The following is a 6,809-nucleotide window of genomic DNA, read 5'->3' as shown; positions in this document are numbered from 1 at the left end:
GATGACCATTTTAGTTTTCACTTCATTTCACTGTAAATTACATGCAATTATGAGCTGTTCTGTTTTGTTTTAATTTTGTTGTATGTATGTTTATGTATGTTTTGAGTGTGTGAGGACCCCAGGTAGAATAGCCAATGCTCATGCTAGTGCTAACGGGGATCCTAATAAATAAAGACATAAATAAAGACTCAACTGGCTTTAGATCAGCCAGCCCTTTATTAGTATATAAGTGCTTTGTTAGTAATTCTATCTCTGGAAGTGGAGTCCAAAGAGATGAGTTTTCAGTCTGAAGAAGATGTGTAAGCTTCCTGCTGTCCTGATTTCAATGGGGAGCTCATTCCACCATTTTGGAGCCAGGATAGCAAACCCACGTGTTTCTGCTGACGGGAACTTGGGTCCCCCTCACAGTGCGGGTGCAGCGAGCTGTTTGGCCGATGCAGAGCGGAGTGCACGTGCTGGGGTGTACGGTTTAACCATGTCCTGGATGTAGGAACGGCCAGATCCATTACTGGAAGCCAGGGAAGGGAGCAGAGGAGCGGTGGGCTGATGTTGATTGTCAGGTCAAGAGTGGGACAAAGAAAAAGCAGTTCAGTCTTGTCAAGGTTGAGCTTGAGGTGGTGAGCAGACATCCACTGAGAGATGTCAAGCAGAGATGCGTCCGACGACCTGGGTTTCAAAAAAACGTTTCAGTTTTGAAGAGTGAATATGGATGTTAAATTCACAAATGAGTATGAATAATCTGAAACAAGAACAGGATCTTGAGCCATGATGCCTGTTTTTAAAGTACAGAAACATTCAGAAAGACGATTCCTTCTAAGGTTTTGTAATGGACCCCTAGTACTCTTAATTTATAAAGTAATAATAATACATGTGAATGATTGAGCTCATTAGTGGCCTGACTGGCCCACCTAATTAGGTCTGTGATCGCTGTGAAGGGGTGTCCAGCCCATATCAATAACATACCCAACTACAGGCTCATGTGAGATTCAGAAATGAGTTGTTTTCATGTTATAGTAGGCCTACTTTACATGAACCTGTTTGAAACCTTAATGACCCCATGATGTGATTATTTATATCTTAAAACCTTTAACAACTATATTTAGATGTTCACACATATCTACATTTATGTGTAAATACATGTTTAGCATTTAGACAAACATAATTAATAGATGATCTCATTATTACCTATTTTATATGGGGAAAAGGTGTAAGTTGAGCCAGTGGGTAAATTGAACCACCCCCTGTAACCAGGCAACCCCTTATAGTTGTAATCAAGTGACCAGAAATGATCCAAGCTCCACCCATTTCTCATTGCCTGTGAAAGAGAGATACTCATTGTGGTCTGGTAAGTAAACATTTTTACCAAAAAAAGGTTATTTGCTTGTAAAAGTAAATGTTGTAGATGTCAGCTATATCGGCTGTGATGTCAAAAAAAAAGTATCCAGGTTTAAACACATATATTGTATATGTTGATGTGTTGGCAGCGTATTAAACCATGTGAATCATTAAGCTAAAGATGGCTCTGAATTTTAATGCTAGGCTATTTTTCTAAAATGGTGGCTATGGGGTAAAGTGAACCATGGGCCTTGGGGTAAGTTGAGAAATTGGAGGAATGAATGAAAGTAGGCCAAGTTGATAATAAGAGCTCATTGTAGGCTACATTTAAAGTTGAATTTACCCTGTGTTGGATTGGTAAGATGTATGAAATGGTATCACCATTTGTATGATTACTTTTCCTTTTAACATGTAAAAATATATATATATATATTATTATATTAAAAATATTTGAAAAACTAAGCTTGTATTTGGTTTGTTATTTATTTATTATAGTTACCTTTAAGATGTGTTGTAGGTATGCCCAGGTTTGAACACTGGTTCAATTTACCCCCTGACCTGGATCAACTTACCCCTACACTGGGCCAAGTTGAGTCACAAGACTTTTTTTTTAAAGAAGTAATATTTTCACTGCCCTTCATCAAATATTAATTATTATCATTGACATTGATAGGAGACATCCTGAATTATAGGTGTGTGTTTTCATTTTTACTATGTGTCATTTCTCCTTGCTTAGAGGACAGAATAACTAAAAAAAGTGGCTCAATTTACCCCACTCTCCCCTACTACAAAATAAAAATAAAGTTTAGTAAGCCCCCTCTTTGTTTTAATGTATTAAATAGACACAATTATTTGTGCTGAAAGTCATATACTGTTGTGTCTCAAACTGATAGACTAGGTTATTAATTTATTTGCCTAATAGTTGCTTAAAATGCTACAATAACATTTGCAATTGGTTTTTAATCTGCCATGTACGGGATCAATGTCTCTCAGCCACCGTAGTGTCGTGTCAGGCGGGCGTGTCGTGTACTTGCCCCGGATAGGGAGGGACTTCGCCTCATGCAAAGATAATACATGTTTGAATTAATGAGTTAATGTCAAGATACAAACAAAGATAACGGTAACAAACACTGCAACTTAATGGTTTCATGTAGATAAGTAGGCTAGCTCCCTGTTAGCACATCAGCTGACACACCGTAGCCTACTTCCTTAAGGCTAACAGTTAGCTAGCATATCCAGCTAGCTCCATTATCTGACAAGGGGGGAAACAGACAGAAGTGTAGAAGTACTGAGATGTTGTACTTGAGTAAAAGTAGAAGTACTCAGATCTTGTACTTGAGTAAAAGTAGAAGTACTCAGATCTTGTACTTGAGTAAAAGTAGAAGTACTCAGATGGTGTACTTGAGTAAAAGTAGAAGTACTCAGATCTTGTACTTGAGTAAAAGTAGAAGTACTCAGATCTTGTACTTGAGTAAAAGTAGAAGTACTCAGATGGTGTACTTGAGTAAAAGTAGAAGTACTCAGATCTTGTACTTGAGTAAAAGTAGAAGTACTCAGATCTTGTACTTGAGTAAAAGTAATAGTCCTGCATTCAAAATGTTCCTCAAGTAAAAGTAGAAAAGTATTCTCATCAAAATATAGTGAAAGACAGTAAAAGTAGTCATTGTGCAGATTGGTCCATTTCAGAATAATATATATGATATGTTTTATAATGATTGATCATGAAAGTGTTCTCAAAGCTGGTAAAGGTGCAGCTAGATTGAATGACTTTGTATACTGCAGGGTAGCTGGTGGATTTACTCCAGGTGGAACTAAAGTCTGATTTAACACTTGATTAGATTTCACATCATTCATCCACATCTGTGAAGTAACTAAAGGTATTAAATACATGTAGTGGAGGAGAAGTACACAATTTACACACGCCATGGTGCAGAAAAACATCCACCATTGTTTGTGTCTGTGTATTGCACGTCTTGTTTAATTTTGTGTTATTAATTCCTTCTTTAAACCTTCCCATCCCATAGCGTCTATAACTCATTCTAACAAACTAACAGCAGCATCTGTTCTGGCTGACAATGAACGCTGCCCCCATAAATACATGTGTTAAATTAATGTATCGTACGTTGACATTGTAGTCAGCACACATCAGATATTAAACTTGTTCTCACCTCCTGTCTCATTTCAGAATACAGGAATTCAAAGTAGCGTTGAGTGAAGAGAACATCAATCTAAAGGCGCTGAGCTTCAGTAGTATTTCATTGTTCTGTATTTGACCACCCTTTTCTCTATTCAACCTAGGAATCCCGTTTGAAGGAGGCATACGGGCCCTTTGTTGGGAAGTAAATACACCTTTGTGCACCACATGGAAGAACTTCAGTGTTCTTATGATTAACCTCTCAGTTGCTATTCGTAGATCTGGGTACTAGCACCAGGGGCGGATCTAGACACATATTCATGGGGTGGCAAAAGGGTGGCAGGAGATTTTGAGGGGTGGCAGGAGATTTTGAGGGGTGGCATCCCCTGGCAGAAGTATATGCTGATTTAATCGCAGTCATATCAATCAATGTTAACTTGGAAAGCCACAATATTAATATTTGAACTCAATAACATTAGGTGACATTATGGTGGCACATCAGTAAAGCCTTAAATATAAATATATAAGGTGGCAGACTTAATTTAATGAATTTGAACTGAATGAGTTTGTTTCACTCTTAGACCAGCAGGGGAACCAAAGCTATGCAGCTGCTGCAATAAGTACAGTGTGAATGTGGAGCTAAAGCGAAGTCCAGACATTAACCAGTTCAAGTTATTATAAATTATTTTCTGGGGATGGGGCAGGCGTTTGACTGTGTATGTGTATATGTGTGAGTATATAGGTGTGTATGTGTGTATATATGTGTGTGTGTGTGTGTGTGTGTGTGTATATGTATATGTATATATGTCAATCAACAGGTAAAGCAGATTAATAATAATAACAATTAATAATAATTATTGCAAATTACATTATAAATAAATCATTTAGGGGCAAGATTAAATAAGTTATACTTCTTCTCACTCCTTTTCGAACACTAGATGTGGCACTGTTTATGTTGCTAATGCTGCTGTTGTTGTAAATGTCATTTTTTGTTTAGATTTCTCTCACATGACTATGCACTACAACATTTGTTTTGTTTTGTAATTATTTATTTTACTTGTTCGAAATAAAATGGATCAATCAATCAAGTACATGAATGAACTGCCTCATCGATGTTTGTCCGTATGAATATGATAATATTAACAATCATATTATTCGGATCAGCTGTCAATCACTGTTATGATTCACATATTCATGTATTATTGAATAAACTATATTTTTTGGAGGAGTTAATGATGAATGTTCCTCACGATGCTTGCTCAACCTGCTTCAAATGTGAAGTAATAATTATCATATATCAATATTCCAAAGATTCAAAGGAACGACTTTATTGCAAAGTTACAACCTTGACTTTACATCAGAAACAACAAACATTAAAGAATTGACAAACTGCATCAGTTAGGGTTTGAACGTGTATTCAGCTAAAACACGTCGCTGCAGTTATTATCCAGTGGAAAGTCCTCACCTACTGACCTCGTTAAATCAAAGTGGTTATTTTGTTTGGCTGGGCAGTGTAGCTACGTCTTATTTGACTTTCTCAGGACTTAAAACTGTTTTTTGGGGGCACAAAGAAAAATAAATATATACACACATACAAGGTCATCATCCTAACAGTTGTTTATGCTCATCTGTGAGCAGAGCATCAAGTTGGCATGCCTATAACAGGATTTAGAAAAGCTTGTCCATGCTTTCATCTTCAGTAGACTCGACTACTGTAATGGTGCCTTCACAGGGCGGACAAAGACATCCATCAGAACGCTGCTGCTGAGTCCTCACTCACATTAAAAGAGTGGGTCTCATCAGTCCGGTTCTGAAATCTTTACACTGGCTTCCAGTCGGCCAAAGAATTGATTTTAAAATACTATTGCTAGTTTTTAAATCACTAAATGGTTTAGGATCAAAGTATATCAACAATCTCCTGCATAACTATGAACCATCAAGGTGTCTCGGGTCCTCTGGGTCGGGTCTCAGATCTTATACTTGAGTAAAAGTAGAAGTACTCAGATCTTGTACTGGAGTAAAAGTAGAAGTACTCAGATCTTGTACTTCAGTAAAAGTAGAAGTACCAGAGTGTAGGAATACTCTGTTACAGTAAAAGTCCTGCATTCAAAATGTTAGTCAAGTGAAAGTAGAAAAGTATTCTCATCATAATATAGTTAAAGTAGAGACAGTAAAAGTAGTCATTGTGCAGATTGGTCCATTTCAGAATAATAGATATGATATGTTTTATAATGATTGATCATGAAAGTGTTCTCAAAGCTGGTAAAGGTGCAGCTAGTTTGAATGACTTTGTATACTGCAGGGTAGCTTGTGGATTTACTCCAGGTTGAACTAAAGTCTGATTTAACACTTGATTATATTTCACATCATTCATCCACATCTGTAAAGTAACTAAAGGGATTAAATACATGTAGTGGAGTTGAAGTACACCATTTACACACGGGTCGGCTCTCTGTTCCAAGAATAAGAAATAAACATGGAAAAGCAGATATTATGCCCTGAATCGTGCACGTCCGCAGAAACTCTTCCTATTTTCAAAACCAGACTAAAAACATATTTGCTGCTGCTTTTAATTGAGCTGTTTATACTCACACTGCAGTATGCCTTTTATTCATGTATTCTGTACCTGCTATGTTGATTTATTTTATTTGCTTTTTTTATGCCTGTTTTTAAATGCCATTTAATAATGTTTTTATGCTGTATTTATTCTTAAATGTCTTTTGTTTATTATTTTTGTAACGCACTTTGAATTGTCGCGTACTTAAAGGTGTTATATACATAAAATTGCCTTGCCTATAACAGCTGAATGCGGCGATTACCATTTTGTTCAGCAAAACGCCTCACAAACTGAGTAAGATCCAAAGCTTTAGTGCGTTTTGATTCAATGCTGAGTACAGCCAAACTTGACAGTCTCTTCTCTGTAAACCGCAAATACCTCATGCCTTCCTTCTACTTGGGTCCTGATGCTTCTCGTTTTGTGCTGTCCCGTTCAAATGAAATCGCCGCCAATCACATTTCCTCGCTCGCGCCAGGAACGGGGGAGGGGTTACAAGATCGCGTCTTGTGCTGCATTCACTTGCACTCGGACATTAGAGATTTTCTCTCACAAAGGTCCGATGAGCCACGACTTTTATTACAAAGAAAAGGGAGTTAAAACGTTTTACACGAACTATGGAAATGTCACCAACATTAAAAATATAATATTAATTAATTTCCTACATTTAGCGAGGAATTTTTCCCGAGGCGGCAGCTGCCACCCCGTAGAACCGCCACGGACTAACACCGCCATGACACTACAAATTGTGCACTGAAAAATGTAAACGGGTTTAATAAAATGTAC

Source organism: Notothenia rossii (genome assembly GCF_949606895.1).
Source record: "Notothenia rossii genome assembly, chromosome: 11".
NCBI classification, from domain to species: Eukaryota; Metazoa; Chordata; class Actinopteri; order Perciformes; family Nototheniidae; genus Notothenia; species Notothenia rossii.
Note: the sequence above shows the minus strand (reverse complement) of the source record.